Source organism: Carassius carassius, chromosome 7 (assembly GCF_963082965.1).
Source record: "Carassius carassius chromosome 7, fCarCar2.1, whole genome shotgun sequence".
NCBI classification, from domain to species: domain Eukaryota; kingdom Metazoa; phylum Chordata; class Actinopteri; order Cypriniformes; family Cyprinidae; genus Carassius; species Carassius carassius.
The window spans coordinates 9,025,709-9,043,885 of NC_081761.1; the positions used below are offsets into that span (position 1 = coordinate 9,025,709).

General features: G+C 38.3%; 1 long non-coding RNA gene across 2 annotated transcripts in view; it reads right to left on the reverse strand.

The window, feature by feature from the left end:
* LOC132143486 (uncharacterized) overlaps positions 1 to 18,177 on the reverse strand; it is a 95,845-nt gene that overhangs the window by 65,445 nt on the left and 12,223 nt on the right. Inside the window, exon 1 of one of the 2 annotated variants that reach the window (XR_009434251.1) lies at positions 10,119 to 10,245. The exons of the other annotated variant lie outside the window; for it this stretch is intronic. This is a non-coding gene — a long non-coding RNA (uncharacterized LOC132143486). Of the gene's footprint in view, positions 1 to 10,118; positions 10,246 to 18,177 lie in introns of those variants that run through there. 2 annotated transcript variants of the gene reach the window in all.

An 18,177-nucleotide genomic window follows, 5' to 3' on the forward strand; every position in this document is an offset into this window, starting at 1 on the left:
CCCCTTTTGATCTTTCAATCTTTGCCTCACAGGCAAGAGCTTGACCCAGTGAAGAGCACGTGTATATGTGTGTGTGTGGCGTGTCTAAAATCTAAAAAAATTACCCTTTTATTACCCTTTAGCACCTTTGGGCCTATTAGAATCAATGGTGATTTGGCAAATTGAGGGACAGTACTCTGCATTTACCTCTAAAAGATTCAAGCACTTCTGCTCCAATCTTAAGGACTTAAAAGGAACCACGGGAAGATGCACAAAATTGCCCTTGATTACAAGGCCCGGGATGCCTGGAAGAGATAGCAATTTGGAGATTACTTATCTTAGCGTAGATAACGGCCACAAACAGGTTAAGCAGCAGAGCCCCGTTAACTCTGCGAAACTGCAAGCACCATCTCTTCATCTGGCCCTAATTTCAAAAGTTCAAATGCTTTAGCACGCCCATTTTCCAACCTAAATTTCATTCTCACTCTCTCGCAGCCTGATTTCTGAAACAACCCAAGTTTTCATAGGCAATGAAAAGGCGTGAAAATGATTACTAGGGAATGATGTGACATTTGAGCTTTGCTCCAGTCTCAAATACCAAGTTGGATTCGGTCCCACCAGCATTTTCAGATGCACAGCACCACTCGCAAAAAGGTCAGCTAGCTTGCGTGCAAGACAGACGCATTTAAAAGCGGTTTTGAAAGTAATCCACCTAAAGTTGAACTAAGTGACCGGCTTTTGTTGATGTTGACGTATAATGACTGAATTGAAATTAAACTTATACTAAGAACATTTGGCTATATGTCTATTAAAGGAGAGCTACAGTACATGGCCAAGTGCACTCCAAAGACACCCAAAAGCCTTAAACAAAAAGTATTCTTCATTCATCTCAATAGAATACACACTTAGAACAGAAGAAATATCAGAACAGTGGGGGCAAAAAGTATATATAACATGTTCTCATTGAGCCTCAACTTTGCAAGGGAATTAAATAACTTACACATAGTGTCCCTCTAATGCTGCTGAATAAAATGCGACAAGGTCCTGAGAAATGCAATCTCTTTTTTTCGCGTTATTAGAGCTGAAATACAATGCACTGGTGCAGAAGTACAGCAGTGGATTGTAAAATCCACATCTACCTTTAAGTAAGAAACACAGTCTGGAATCATTGAGCAACTGCTCCCGATGGGTTTCTGAACTAATATAAGGCAAAGCCATTCACTGTTGCAGTGGTAAGGAAGGAAAAACATATCACATTAGCTTAGCCTGAAGAAATAGATAAGGGCACGGGAAAGAAACTGGCTGGGGTACATGATTGGCAAGCTGCAGGGTGCTCTGACTGACAGTAGATTTTGGAGTGCTTTATTTTTAGCACCTAAAAACACTTCTAGTGGGTAGAAAGCCATACACTGAGACCGAACAAGAAGTGAGAGACAAGAGGAAGAGGGGAAAGTGCGAGAGAGAAATAAAAAAATAAGTGTGAAAGAGAGACATGGTGTCCATTCTGTAAATGAACGTTGGTGTGCTGCAACTTTATCATCAGCTTGAGAAAGAAGCCATCCAGCCTTAATTATCCCCGTCCTTGGGCATGAGGACAGGAATCGTGTTCGCATGCAGACCCACGGAGGAAGAAAACACGGATCGCTTTCTCCTCATCGGAAACCCCAGCAGACCTGTGCATCTTAGCGCAACGCATCTCGCCCCGAAACACGACTGATGCGTATGATGAGCTGGACTGGGCCGGGAGAATTGGATCTTTTAATCTTGCAAAGTGGGAGAGGAACTCACCAGGCAGAACTGATTGAATTTTTGCTCCTTTTTTTCTTCTCTGAGCAAGTCCAGAATTGGGGCAATAAAGTTATAACAGCATTCATTACTTTTCGCTGAGTGCTAGGACATTAGTGTCTTCTTGTGTCTTTCCTTTTGCCTTTTTCTCCATCATCCCCACATCAGAGGGCCAGATGAGATTCAGGTTGCTTTGATTGGGACCATTTTCACACAGAGACATTCATCCACTTCAGTGCTAACCTACCACTGTAGGCTAATGCTGAGTACAGTTATCCATATACCCCTGATAGTGCTGAGCTATCACTGCTTTATGACACCTGAAAGTGAAGCCTATTTCACCTTCAGCCAACTTGCATTGACTCCCATTCTCTTGTATAATCAGCCAGCGTTAATGCTTCTATGCTAGCTGCGTTTTGGTCTGCACTTAAAGATAAAAAAAAAAAAAGAAAACAAGAGAAAACCCAGAATAATCATAAAAATGCTTGGCGAATTGACTTCGATACTTCATTGATACACATTGATACTTCATATTACAATATTAGTGTTTTTACCGTAGTTTTGTTCAAATAAATACAGCTTTGTTAAACATAACAGTCTTCTTTTCAAAAACATTAAAACTAAAATCAAACCAACCACAATCTTTTGAACAATAATGTATCTAACAAAGATGTTGCTTAAAACAATTAAAAATGCATGTAGGCATTTAATTTTTTTTTATATTACGCTTACCTTCTCTTAAAAAATATATATATATATATTATATATACAGTATTCCTCAAGTAAATTTATTTCATTTCCACTATATGGACAAAAGTATTGGCACAGCCCCTTCTTTAGAACAAAAAAGGCACTTCCAAAACTGTGGCAACAAAGATGGAAACATATGCATTTAAAAATTCTATTTCAATCTCTGTTGGAACCCATATGTACAAGTCATTGGTATTTGTTGATGAGTTTTTGGCTCAAGGTCTGCATTTAAAGGCACACCAGAGGTGTTCAGCTGGGATTAGGAATTTGCTTTCAGCAGATAAATCAAGTTCTTCCACACTGACTAAATCAATAATTTATTTTGAACCTTATGCACAAAGGCATTGTCATATTAGAAGAGAAAAAGGTCCTGTCCAAACTATTGCTATAAATTAAGAAGCACACAATTCCCTAGAATATCATTATATGGTTTAACATTAAGATATGTGCTCATTGTCACGAGGATGGAGGATGAACCCAAATGCAGACAGTAGTCACAGCAACACAGTTTATTATACAAAAAAACAAAACCCACGAGGGGGCAAAACAAGGGCTAGACAGACGAAAGATGACAAAACTAGACTAACACTTTACAAACTAGACTATGACTGAAACAGGATCAAACAACTAGACAAGACTCTCTACAGACTTACGGACAGCTCTCACATTGATTAACGTATGACAACAGTTGGCAACATTTGGCAATGAACCGACAAAGGGACAGAGAAACACACGAGGTAATAAAGGGAGGCTACTAATGAACACAACAGGTGGAACAGGTGAATCAATGAAGACAAAACTAGGGTAACAAGGGGGGCGGGGCAAGGAACCGAGACAACACAAGCACATGGCCCAAAGACAAGGCCATGTGCTTGTACACAAAACACGGGTCTGTCATGATCCTGCCTCAAGACTAGAGAAAAATCAGGACATGAAGGCAGAATCATGACACTCACTGAAATTAATAAAGGAGTCAAATCTGTTCATTAGAAGGGGGTGTCTCAATACTGTTGTCCATTTTAAATTAAATTAAAATTAAATGTATGCATTTAGCAGACGCTTTTATCCAAAGCAACTTACAGTGCATTCAGGCTATCAATTTTTACCTATCATGTGTTCCCGGGGAATCGAACCCCCAACCTTGCGCTTGATAGCGCAATGCGCACCAATTGAGCTACAGGAACACATTTTGTGTCTCTTGTTTAAATGTTATTCTGAAAATAGCCCAAAAGCGACCAAAAATACAGATTAATAAAATGATTTTTACAGTGCGTTTATGCCTATGTAGACAGAAGACAAAAAGGCAACTCACTAGGTTTTGGAACAGAGCTTGTTTTGAAAAGTATATTTATATGAAGTCTAAAATCATATAACAAATGCAATGGATTGTCTCACAACACAGTCACACACAGTAAAGAAGAGATCAGGCAACATCCACTGCGTCTGCACAATTCACAACATGGCAATTACAAGACACAACACTGGGCATTATGAGAGATAATACATCTAATATATATGCCCACACACACCTTCTGTGTATCCGGCATAGTAGGAGGTTATATGAGAAGAATGAACCTTCTATTCAGCTAAATTTTACAGGTGTAACAAACTCATACAGAGAAAGAAAGAGAGTGCACTTCACACCAAGCTAGACTGAACTAAATCAGTACAGAGATTAAATCCCTTATATATAACCATGTACACTGTCAAACTGTGCAAAGTTACTTAACATTAACTGCATGCAAATTACAGAAACTAATAGCGATAACTGTTGATCCAATAAAAATAAATTTTTGTGTAACAAATTTACTTGTTGCTTAATTGGATACGCTGAGATATTGATTTGCTTGCCATTTGAAGTACTTGAGTCTACATCACTGAACTTACATAAACATATGATTCTTTTCCAGAGAGAAAGAGTTGGTTTGTTTGGTTTTTCATCTGTCATTTCATCCATGCAAATCAGATTTGTGAATCTCTGTCAGTGAGTCAGCCGGATGTTCACATTTCTAGAAGAAAACACATTGAAACGTGCCTTCTCCAATTTACCAAAATATACTCTTCTTTGCTTAATAGGGTCAGAAGCTTTTGTTAAAACATCTGCTGAGTACAGACTGGAACATGAGGCAAGATTACACACCGTCACACCCCTGTCATGACAATTTTCAATATCCATTTTGATTCTCTTCTTCTATTCTTCTCATGAGTAAGACTGTGTTAATGTAATACTAGCATACTGTGCTGTTTAAACTGTATACCACAGACTCTTTTTTTAATAGGACGTCAAACAGTATGCAAAATGGCAAAAGTAACAGCTATATTCTTCATACTACTGATACTACTATAATACATAACTAAATACTATTTTTTAAACAACAATATGCACTAATAATGGATACATGGATCGATACAGTTGACTAGTTAGACCTTATCCTATTATAATAAAGTATGTAAATATAATATAGGCTAATGTATACTATTTTGTCTAAATAGCAGATAAAACATTATCACACAATACCATCACATTATATGTTTAATCCAGTGAGTGCCTTTCAGTTAAAATCTAAATAATAAACAATCAGCTGTATTAAATGTTGACAGGAGATCATAAAAATATTACTTCCTGTTCATTAATCGCTCTGGAAATAGAATGTTCACATTATTCAGTATACATTATTCAGCACTGTCCTTTGGATATATGCATTTTTGCAAATGTAGAACGTAATGGTATTCTATGCATTTGCAACATTTGCATACCGTGCACAGCATACACTCTGCACACTTCCTTCTGTCAATAATAGTAACTGGCATGCCATTCTGAATATACTCTGAGTCTTAATTTGTTTTCAGGAAGTCACAGTGGAGCTCTTGATGGTTGGAATTAATACGAGGTCACAGCTTGTGTGAAAGAACCCAACAGGTAACTGTAGTTAATTTGGTAGGTAAATTATTAGCTGGCTCTTTTAGGTATTAGCCCATTGTGTCCAAGCCTGTCTGTCAGCTGCAGAGCAATACTTTAATTAAGTGCCTGGATCTACAGAGCATGTAATCTCCTGCTTCGCACCAGTGATGCGTTGCACTCTGGGAGTTGTAGTCAGCGACAGGATTGATGGCTGCCATATGTAGTCCATTTATCACTGGGTTTGTTTGAATTCCCTTTAAAATGAGACAGGAGCAGCAGAGAGGACAGACAGAAAGACACACACACACACAAATACCTGCATTAAAATTGAAAGAAAGTATGTGTATGTGTGCATTGACTATTAAAACTTTCCATCCTATAGACAGAACAAAAAATGGACATATATAGAACCATTAATCAATAGACAGGATGGCATAAAATGACAGGCAGACAAACGCATTTGGAATGACAGAAAGAAAAAATAACAACAGCTACAATGATAGATAAGAAGAGCAATAAAGTGACCGAACAACAGACAGAATGACAGACAGGCAGAACCATAGGTAAAATGACAGACAGCCAAAGAACAACAGACAGATATAAGGATAAACAGAAGGACAGACATATGGATACAATGGCAGATAGAATGTCGGAATGACAGACAGAGATCAACAGGTAGATTGACAAGCAGACAGACATGCAGAAAAATAGATAGAACATGAGACTGAAAGACAGACAGACAGAATGACAGACAAAATGATAGGTAGAATGACAGACAAGTATATGGTTAGAAAGAATGAGATAGATCTACAGACTGACAGAATGACAGAGCAACAGAGAACAATAAGCTGGATGATATAAAGACACAGACAGAACAACAGACAGAAGAATAGATAGACCAACAGACAAACAGAGGTAAAACAATGGATATAACTACAGACAGAAAGAATGACAGAAAGAAATACAGACAGAATAATAGAGAATGACAGACAGAATGATAGACAGAACAACAGACAGAGAGAGAACAATGGATAGAACTACAGACAGAGAACAACAGAGAGAATGACAGAAAGACAGACAGAACGATAGATTGAACAACAGACAGAGAGATAGAACTAGAGACAGAATGACAGAACAAAAGACAGACAGACAGGTCAACCGAGAGAATGACAGACAGATTGAACAGATATAATGACAGACAGAGAGAGAATGATAGACAGAACAACAGACAGAGAGAGATGGATATAACAATGGATAGAACAGACAGAAAAGAATAACAGAACTAAAAACAAACAGACTGAACAACAGAGAGAATGACAGACAGAATAACTGAACTGACCGACATTTGCAACATAAATTAGGTCTAGATAACTCCTCTCATGGGAACCCAATGATTCAGTGGACTGGTGAAAACTTTTTAAGGAACTTGATGCTGTTCACTGTGGCCTCATGTTTCTAATGTGAGTGTGGGTGTTTATGGGGGGTTTGGCTGGTGTTTATCTGTGCTGTTGCTGTACGTGGGGGGTTCTGTAATGATTTGCCCACACACTGAGAAAGAATTGCCTTGTTATAGCCGACTGACCACTAACCACAAACATACACACAGCACAGGACACTCTCTCTCTCTGACACAAACAAACTCTCAAATCACAAACTCGATTGTTCTTACTCTTATATCGAAGAGAAATGGCCACAGACATGTATCCGTTTTTGCCCTTTTTCTCTTTCTCGACCTGTCTTCCTCGCTCTTCTGTATCCCTCCCGCATGCACACCCAGAGCAAAAGGCTGTGAACAACACCCAGACCGTTCTCTAAAGCCGCTGCATACGAAACCTCTCAGATAAGGGAGGGTGTCTTCTTTCAAAACAGCTTTTAGCACTCATTTCTTGGAAGTACCTCTCTTGCTTTCCTTCTCTCTCTCTTTCTCTTTTGCTCGATCATTCACTGGCACCGTTTCACGTATCAAGAGCTCCTCCTGCTGGCCGGACACCGTGCCTGTGGCTCATCTCGCTTCCTTGTTAACCGGATTCGAATGACTTATGAATTTTTCTTAAATTATTCATCGACTAATTTCCATGATGTTTACCCGGAGTTTATTAAGGGAAACTGTCCTAACACGGCCTTGTCAGAATCCATCACTTCCCATTTAAAAGTCCCTTTCAGCCAATCATTTCAGAGAAGAGACTCTTCATCCAAACGATTGACTCAAATAAATGATATTTGCTCAGGTTTTGTCATCCGATTAGTCAGCTATTAAGTGCGATCGCAAACATTCAACTGCTTACAAGATGGGGTTACTGGCTTCTATTCTGGTCCTCCAAAATAAACCGCCAGCAGTTCTCGACTCCAGAGTTTTCAAGTGTGCCTGTGCCCGCAACAGATATGAAAAGGACTCTGATAACAGCACGTTATTCATGTTTCTGAATAGATGTATTATAGCAGTGGGAGAGAAAGGAACTGTTGGTGCGTCTGTGTAGTCGGCCGCCTCTTTCCTCTCTAGACTGTTAATCCTATTTGGTGTGTGCAGTGAAAATGGCTGTCAATAGTTTAAGCTGATAAGCGAGAGAGGCAAAGGGTTTAACCACAGACCTCCAAACAGAGTCTGGTCTCCACAGAGAAGGGATAGAGTACTTTCATTCCCCCCTTTTTTCCCTTTTCCTCTCTCTCTCTCTCTCTCTCTCTCTCTCTCACACACTTACTGTCTCATTCCTCCTGCTCTCCGAATCATTCCAGCATTGCAAAGAAGCTCAGGGTGAACAGTAAATCTTGTTTTTGTAAGTCATTTTATTCACTTCTCCCTTAACACTCTACACTCACACCCACACGCTAAGAACGCATCGCTTTTGATAAGGTCAGACTGTATGCTGAACAGTTCTTAAAAACAGAAATAGTGCATATATTCCATATCTCAAGAGTTAATCCAGGAGGTTAAAGAGATCTGGGTCAAGAGAAAGCCCTGGACTGTTAAATAAAGAATGTGGATAGCATATGAAATGAACAATACTGCAATAAAACTTGCTCAGGTTGCTCAAGTTCACCTTTCTAATGGACAACATAGAATTAGCATGCCATGTAGTGTTTAATGTAACTTATATAGCACTCATTAATATGGAGGTCTGGGTTACTGCGTGTAGCTAATGTTACTTTGCTCTGCTGTCAGGATAGATGATATCTGTTCAAGGCACGTTTCAAATCCTCTGGATGTTCTGCAGAGAACAGAACACAATTGTGCAGTGGGTTGAGTTGGAAAGCATTGATCTTGAATCTGACCCCTACTGGAGGACAGGGGTTGAATTTCCATTTGAGAAGATGGAAAGACTAAGACGTTGACATAGGGAGGTACTTTATACTGTTAGGCACTTTGATAGGTTGAGAAACTGGCTGGGAATTTTCCTTTTTACTTGGAAAAGGTTAAGATTTTTAGTTCAAATACATGGACCAATCAATATTTTTATCAAAATCCTTTGCATTTTTTTGTTTCGTTTAGTGAAAAAAAAAATACTTATTACTTTTATTCATTAAGGGCACATTAATGGCTGCTAAAAACTGCTAAATATAAAGAAACCGTTCAACCAATATTTAAGTCAATATTTTTCTGGAACACAAAACACAAATTTTGAAGAATCTTGACATACAGTAGAATGTTTTTGTTAAAATAGAAGAATTTCTGTTCCAAAAAATAAAATAAAATAAAATAACACCATAAATATCTTGTTGAAAATGACGTTACTTATAATCATTTTATAATCTTACACTGTCAAATGGAACATGACATCTGGACACCACTGATGTTTCAGAAAATGGCACCTGCAAGCCATAAAACTTTTTTGTGTTCCACTTCAGAGCTTTAGTGGAGGGCAAGATTGAACAACATTTTGTGGAAGTACACATGAATAAGTAACTGCTTCTTTAAATATTCATCTGTTCTTCACATGAAATGATCATATATCTCCTCAAAAGTTCTATATAAGTCATATAGAATACTTTTATGGCACTTACAGACTTTGAGGCGCATGAGGGCGAGAACATGACATAACTTACAGTATATTTGTGCGAAATATCCCTCGAAAGATGGAAACAGAAGTCTGTTTTTCTCTCTGGCAGTAACAGAGGCATTTTTGAGAGGTCACAAACAGCATAGCTGAGGGGGTCGGCATCCGAAGGGGATTTTTTTCTTTGTGAAGTTGGCATGATTGAAGTGTGGAACCGGAGCAGAAGCACAACAGAAAGCGGCAAAAATTGCACCCAAGAGAACAGAGACAAGAATATCACACGCATGCAAACAAAAACAACAAAGTCATCGATAAATAACTGTGGGTGACTTGTTTGCTCTTCTTAGGGGTATATATTTGTTGACATTACTTGCCCTGTTAGAGAAGAGGGTGGAGCAAAAATAGCAGTAGAAAAGAGAATATTATAATATGACGGAGAGAGGCAAAGAACAAAAGAGTGAGAGAGACAGCGAAAGAGCGTGATATTATGTTATCATTAGGCTCAAATGTGGTCTCATAGGGCCTTAGTTAACGACTCTGTGTCTGCGCTTGGAGTGTGTGTGATCATTTGAGACAACACCTCTTCATTTCTATATTCCCCATACACTACCTCATTGCTGTATCTCAGCCATCAAACCAACACTTAATTACCGCTCCCTCTGTAGAGCACTCTTTCTGTGCGAAAGCATCCGTAGAGCAATAATACTCACTTCTCTTCTGGAGTTTCTCGGTGCAGAGTGATCATGTGTGTCTGCTAAAGCACCTTGACAGGAAAACGCATCATCTATAGTCCGAGCTCCAATCTGTCCCTGCCATGTGCATTCTTGCAGTTTCTCTCAAACATTGAAGGCTCACGGGAATCCTGCACACTAAAGCAGAGAAAGGGCCGGCGAGCGGGTAGAGAAAGGGAAGCAAGGGACAAATCTGTTTCTCTGGTCTCCATCCAGGTGAATGTGGTGCTTCGAGACCGTGTGAGCGGGATGATCTGTGCTTGGGCTAAACTGTCCTTGGGAACTACGCCACGCTCCCCATCAGCCAGCCCTGACAGAGCTGGCAGTGCTACGCATGAGCGGCACTTTGGAGAGTCACCGTCGAGAGGAAAGCGGGAAATGGGGAGAAGGGATGAAAAAACAAGAAAGAAAGCATGAAATGAGATCAAGTCTTCGCGTCTGTCGGAGCGGTCAGGATGTACGTAGAGGCTAATAAAGAGATGGATAACAAAGATTAGAAAGAGTATGTGAAAGACGCCATCGCAAATGGATTCAGGATGGATTCGGTAATAACACACTAGGATGTGTTGCTTTCACGCACAGGCAATGCACAAAGCCAAGTTTTTGCCTTCCGCATGCATTGCATTAGAACAAAGCACAGGTTGGCAAATATCCTAATACTGTCTAATTCGCAATTTAGCAGAGGCTTTTATTCGAAGGTATTTACTGAATTAACAGATAAGCAACTGTCTTTGTCGAGGGCAACTAAAAAATAGCAGGATGCATCCCTCAAAACCTTCGGGTTAAGCCTCCGACCTAAATACTGGAAGTCTTAATAAAACTACAGTTACTTCTACTTTGATGTTGCAAAGCGTTTACAATATGGAGGCCTGTTTCCACCTCAGAGTAATAGAGAAGAAAAATCAATTGTGAAACTAGAGTTTACTTCTTATCTTAGAGTGAAAATCTTGAGATATAACTTCGCAATAACTCAGCAATTCATAGTTTTTACTTGTAAAAACCAAGAGTTTTATTGTAATGCAGTGTCAATCCATTTAAAGTTTTCCCACTCTATATGGTAAGGTAATGGACATTTAACAAATGAACAGGTTGTACTCTAGCATTTTAGGGTTTTTCTTTCTGAAAAAAATATATACATTATGGTATCCTGTGCATTATTGAAGCACCTTTGCTTTTTGATGTTAATTTGATTTAATAGGTAACGTCCATTATTGTTCCGACTGAGAGTTTATTTCAAATGATTCATTCAGTTTAAGTATTTCACATAACGGACAGCATATTGTGTGATTTTATTTGGCTAGATGAAGAAAAATGACCTTATATAAAAGATGTGCTGAAAATCAATTCCATGGCACAAATTTTGACCCTTAATAGCTTATCTCTGACCCGGTAAGGTCTAATTCAGTCTTGATTCCTCATCCTACTGCTCTTCTAAAAAGTGCTCTATATCCACATCTGTGCAACTGCTTGCATTAATTTACATCAGCTGCAGACTGAGATCGGCTTGTTCCATTTCACAGGAGCGTGGAAAATGCCATGCTTGACAGAGAGCACATGTTGTCTATGTCCCTGTAGTATCTAAGGTAAGAATCACAATTACTATTGCTCAGACTAAAGGTTAGAGATTTGGAAACAAACCCTTAGAGAAAGACAGTACACCCAAAAACAGTTATTTCCAACAATGGTAAAGAACCGTTTTGGTTATAGTTCACTTTCACTATACGAAAAATAAAAACACCTTTCTCAAAACATCTTTTATGTTCCCCAGAAATCATGTAAATCATGCAGGTTTGGAGTGTCATGAGGGTAAGTAAATGATGAGAGGATTATAATTTTTGGGTGAACATCCCTTTACCCTAAGAATTAAGATTCATTGTGCGTGAAAATTAATTTGGTCTACATAAACAAATGATGAATTAAACCATGTGGCCTGCTGAGGAGAGGCGTGATTAGACAATATTTTTTAGGAAATATACAGTGAGTGAAAATATTCAATACATTTACTTTGAAGGAAAGACCCAGATTTCTTATTTTGGGACAGCACACTAAAACCCATCAAGAACACCTTAGCAAATGCATTGTAGTGTCCTTTCAATTATTCTGGCAGGGTTTGCAAAGACACAAGCATTCTTAAGAAAATGTAAAAACTGAGTTTTTCTTGCTCTCTCTTTCTTGCAAGAAAGAATCTGTCAGCGTGTACTCAAGCAGTGCTTGTGTTTAGCTGTGTAACAGCATTTCTCCATTTTTATAGAAGATGTTACACAAAGTAGACAGAAACATGCTATAGAGTGCCACAGGAATGACTTCTACAAGCACTTCTAAATTTCAAAAGGTTAAATGTCAGAAATAATGTCTGTAACACAAGCACAAGTATATTTTCACATTTTATTCTATGGAATTAAAAACATTATAAGCTCACTCATGATTTTTGTAACTTTCACATGTCTTGAAAAAGGCGGTTGTGGCTAAATGAGACTACAGAAACTGTTGGGGACATTAAAGGATTAGTTCAACCCAAAATTTAAATTCTGTCATTTATTACTCACCCTAATGTCGTTCAAACCCATAAGACCTTAGTTCATCTTCAGAACAAAAATTAAGATATTTTTGATGAAATCGGAGAGCTATTTAACCCCCATAGACTGCAACGCAATTGGTAAAACAGTCCATGTGACAGCAGTGGTTCAACTTCAGTTTGCTACGAGAATACTTTTACTTTTACGAGAATACTTTTTTTGCGCAAAGAAAACAAAAATAACAATTTACTCATTCAGAACCATTCTTCTCCCCCGAGTTACGTATTTTGCCATTTTAGAGAGTATTACAATGCATACGCATGCTTTCCCCTAAGCATAAATAACGCTTATTACACAGATTACATTCATGAGCGTGCTTTCCCCCCACAAATGTAAACAACACTGATTATGTGTGATTACATTCTTGGGTACTCTCTAAAATGGTGGAAGATGTAACTCGGGGGAGAAGAATGGTTGAGTAAATTACATTATTTTTGTTTTTGGAAAAAGTATTTTTCTAGTGACATCACAAAACTGAAGTTGAGCTGATGTCACATTGATTGTTTTACCAATGTATTTACTATGTTTCTGGACCTGGGAACATTTTAGTTGCATTGCAGTCTATGGAGGGTCACATAGGTCTCCGATTTCATAAAAAATATCTTAATTTGTGTTCCAAAGATGAACGAAGGTCTTACGGGTTTGGAACGACATGGGGGTGAGTAATTAATAGCATAATTTACATTCGGGAGTGAACTAACCCTTTAAATGTCATCACATTGAACAGTTCTACTCCCTAGTACACATTTGCACCCTTATAAACTTGCAAACTATTCTAACTTAAACTTTCCAACTTTTAGATTTTAAGAAAGATTGAAAGTTGAAGGAACCAGTGTGATTCTAGTTGGCTTACAAAATTACATATTTCCTGCAGCAAATTTTGTAAAATGTACAAAAAAAAAATTACTTAAGGATGGAAATAAATAAATAAATACAGCGTAGAACAGAATATGTTTAATACAACAGAGCGGAATCTGATTCATGAAATCTATAAAGACGTTCCAAGTGTTGGATTATGAAAAAGGTTGACTGCAAAGAAGTGTGGTGTTGAAGAGGGTAATAGCGGGGAAACCAAATAAAGGTAACTAACCATCTGCATCAATAACAATAACATCTCACCTAGAGACCAATTACAAACAAAAGCAACATTTACTACAGACAAAACAACAATGACAAACACTCATGCAAGAGCGTGTGGTGTGTGTGTTCCAACCAAGCATGAAAACAATGGTGTTATGGGTGACAGAGAAAAGAGAAATCCGAGAGGGAAGGATCAGTAGCCTAAGGCAGAGTATGGTAGGAGCCACGATTCCCACTGAACTGCTTGTGGTGGCACAACACACACACACACACACAAGACTTAGTCTTATTTGGAGAGCTCAAAAGCAGATGGTTGGGTCACTGTGTGTTTGTTTGTATGCCTCCACCTAACACCACCAATCTACACCATCCACCCAACCCAGCCACCTCCATCTTCCACCACAGAGAATAAACACACACGAAGGCAAACAGGTTCCCACACACACTTCTACATACAAACGGCCGTGAGCATATTCCTCAGAGAGCCCAGCAAAAATTCTTCCACTCTGTCTCTCTCACACACACATTTTTAGACTGCCAAAAGCCTCGCTGAGATGTTGGCACAGATGCCGCGTCACAAAACACTTCCATAAATGAATTCTGTCAAGACACACACACAGACACATGCTCGCCAAGCAGCCCAGGCATTTGCTAATTTGTTGGCAGAGCGATGCTTCTTCAAGTAGACTCTCAGGAGAAGTTCTTGTTTGCTAACAGCACAGCAACATGACTCTGGCCCGCTGGTACAAAACCCGTTTTTAGTGCCTCAAAACATGTTTTTTTTTTTTTTTTTTTTTTTACAAAATAGACTGAACCTTGATCGGTTGGCTGCATATCATATCACAAACCTGTAGCTGGCTGCTTATCTATGAAGTTATTTTTGATTCAAAACAACTGAACACCTGTGACAGTGCGATTTGTAGTTGTAGAGAAAAGCCACACATGTGTATCAGTAAATTTGAAGTCACAGAGAGAAATGTTTTAAGAGTTGCAAACCTGTAGACTTTTTTTCTCTCCCACAAACACAACACAACAGTTACACCTTCTCAAATTCTTCATTGCAGGTGCACAAATCCTATTCTACAAATCACACATTTAGAAACTCGTACGCTCACATTTTTGAAACAATTGCTGCAGTGAATGTGGTGCAAAACGCATTTACACACCCGCATCAAGAAATGTGAAGTCATGGAGAAATGTTGAACAGCTGCAAATCAGTACGTGAATTCATCAAATGAGAGTTGCACACTTGTAGAATATTTTCTCAGAAATCTCTTGTATATTTTTCTAACACAAACACAAAGTACATAACTACAGCTGCTTGAATCTGCTGCAATGAATCTCAAACACTGTTTTTCGCTTTCAAGTGACAAGTTTCGCGCTCTCCCTTTTTGCACCGAAATATTTGGTGCAAAAGTGATTTGTGCATCTGTAGAGGTAATGGGCGGGACTGTTTAGAGATTACAGAATTTCATCCAATCAGAAGAGCTACTTTGGCTCGTTGCTGAGTAGGTGGAGGCTTAGGAACTGTAGCCGGTAGATATACGCCCCAAGCAGTTTTACGCCCCTGTTGTTCCCCTGTTGTAATCTGCTAAAGTTATTGTTGTTGATTGTATTGTGTAATGATGCAACATTTATTATTTATAAACGATTGATCAATTAAATATCAATTAGCGATATCAATTCAAAAGATGGGTCAATTTATTTCGAGAGGGAAAAGTACTTGATTGAGTCAGATGTTCTGTCTGACTCAAACTTAGCTAACCACGTGTAGGTTAAGCTGCCCCTAGTCTTCTCTTTAAACTCTCTGTCTCACTCACTTTTAAAATTAATTACATTTTTATTTTTATCTTGTTATTTGTCTTTAGCTTGCGTGGCATGGCTTCTTTTGGTAAAACCCTGTTTACTGCTTGCATGTAAACATACTCCACATGGTTTCTGGAGCAACATTAGAGTGGATAATCACAAATGTGTGATTTTTATTGACAGTCTATGATGTGAACACACAAAATACACATTTATAATAGGCATATATGTATGTATGTATGTATGTATGTATGTATGTATGCGACTGGGTTCAGGTCCGGTGACTGTGGAGGCCAGGTCATCTGGCGCAGCACCCCATCACTCTCCTTCTTGGATATATATATAGATATATACAGACCAAAAGTACAGACCAAAAGTTTGGACACACCTTCTCATTCAAAGAGTTTTCTTTATTTTCATGACTATGAAAATTGTAGAGTCACATCTAAGGCATCAAGGGCTATTTAACCAAGAAGGAGAGTGATGGGGTGCTGCGCCAGATGACCTGGCCTCCACAGTCACCGGACCTGAACCCAATCGAGATGGTTTAGGGGTGAGCTGGACCGCAGACAGAAGGCAAAAGGGCCAACAAGTGCTAAGCATCTCTCGGGGAACTCCTTCAAGACTGTTGGAAGACCATTTCAGGTGACTACCTCTTGAAGCTCATCAAGAGAATGCCAAGAGTGTGCAAAGCAGTAATCAAAGCAAAAGGTGGCTACTTTGAAGAACCTAGAATATGACATATTTTCAGTTGTTTCACACTTTTTTGTTATGTATAAAATTCCATATATAATTCCACATGTGTTAATTCATAGTTTTGATGCCTTCAGTGTGAATCTACAATTTTCATAGTCATGAAAATAAAGAAAACTCTTTGAATGAGAAGGTGTGTCCAAACTTTTGGTCTGTACTGTATATGAATTTTTATATTAGCATATTAACACATTGAACATGAATGCATGTAGATTATGTTTTACTGTGGCAAAGGCTGGGGATTCAGATTTGAAAGTAATGATATCAAATTCAGTGTTAAACTATTGTTTTATATATATATATATAAATATAGAACAAATGAGATCGCAGCTTTCATTTTAACATTTAAATTTTTATGTGTTAGCCATTTTTATATGCTTTTGACATTGTTTTTGTTTTAAATATTTTTAGTACTTTAATAAAACAAAGTTTTGTTCATCTAATATTTAAATTTTATTTCAATTAATAAAAAAATATCTTTAATAGATTTACTTCACGGCACCAACATTTTAGGAGACATATCTGAAACAAACTTTTGACAGTATGAAAGAGCAACATCTAAGCAATAACATTTCAGAACTGTTGCAGAGTAAAAAGCTGCCAACCTCAGAAATGACCAGCTCTGAGCAGAGAGAAAGAGAGTGAGAAGGAGGAAAGTGTGTGTGCTTTTATGTGTACACACCAGCTGTCAGTTCTGGGATCAGACCCAGAGTCTGTCCTCAGTAATACACATGCTGGCACACAAGAAATGACCAATCAGAAGCAGGCCCCGTCCTCTCGCTCTCAAAATACTTTCCGTCCAAACATCAAAATGTCAGAGATTAAATCACAGGCTGGGAAAATCTTAATCTGTACTGCCTAACTGCTCCACTTTCACCACAACCAACTACTATGCAACCAAAGCAAACATAAACTTTGTTTGGGTGTGTGTTTCTGGGAATTGTGGGGACATTCCATAGACTTATGTTATTATACTGAGCAAGCAATATTATTTTTTTTCGCCTAACCCAACCTTCAACGTGATCTCATGAGAATACGTGTGTATTTTTATGTTAAATGTGGTTCTACCACACGTACATTTACTTACGTTTTCATGCACATAAAAACGAACAATTTTGACGTATTTATAGCAGTAAAAGTTACAAATACTTAACGTTACGTGTTAGCAGCTAAAAAACGTAAATTATCTAACGTAAAGTGTGAATGGTTATTAATTCCCATGTATTAATATTAAAATCGTGGCTTTAATTATTTAAATCTGTCGTATTTAATGGTCCTATCAATACATGTTTTTATTGAAAGCAGTTTACTCATCTACTTAATAGGAAATAACATTTCTGTGCATGCTGCAAACTCGTTTCGGGGGATTACATAATGTTAAACGAGACTACACTTTGAAACCTTAAAATGAATACAATTTATGTAATTGTTTAACCATTTTGTAATATTTCGCTGTGCGATTTTATCCTATCCAATGACTGACAATACAACCACAGATACACAAAAGCACAGCATAAAATTACAAATCACATCCATTTTATTTGTTTGCTTTACTCCATATCTTTAGAATCCAGATGTTTGCAAGGAGCATATCCAAATTCAGCCCTTTATCAACCGATCTTCATCTTCATTCTCAGCAACAGTGACCGTCACAGTCAAAGCCCGCGCTCGTTATGATTCGAATTTCAAAATAGCGCCAGTGCGCCACCCTCGAGAAATGTACGACACGGTTTACGGCACTGATATCGAACGCTCATTGGTTCTCACCTAATTCGTCACAGATTGCGACATGCCGTGCTTCAGTTGATAGACATTTGAAATCA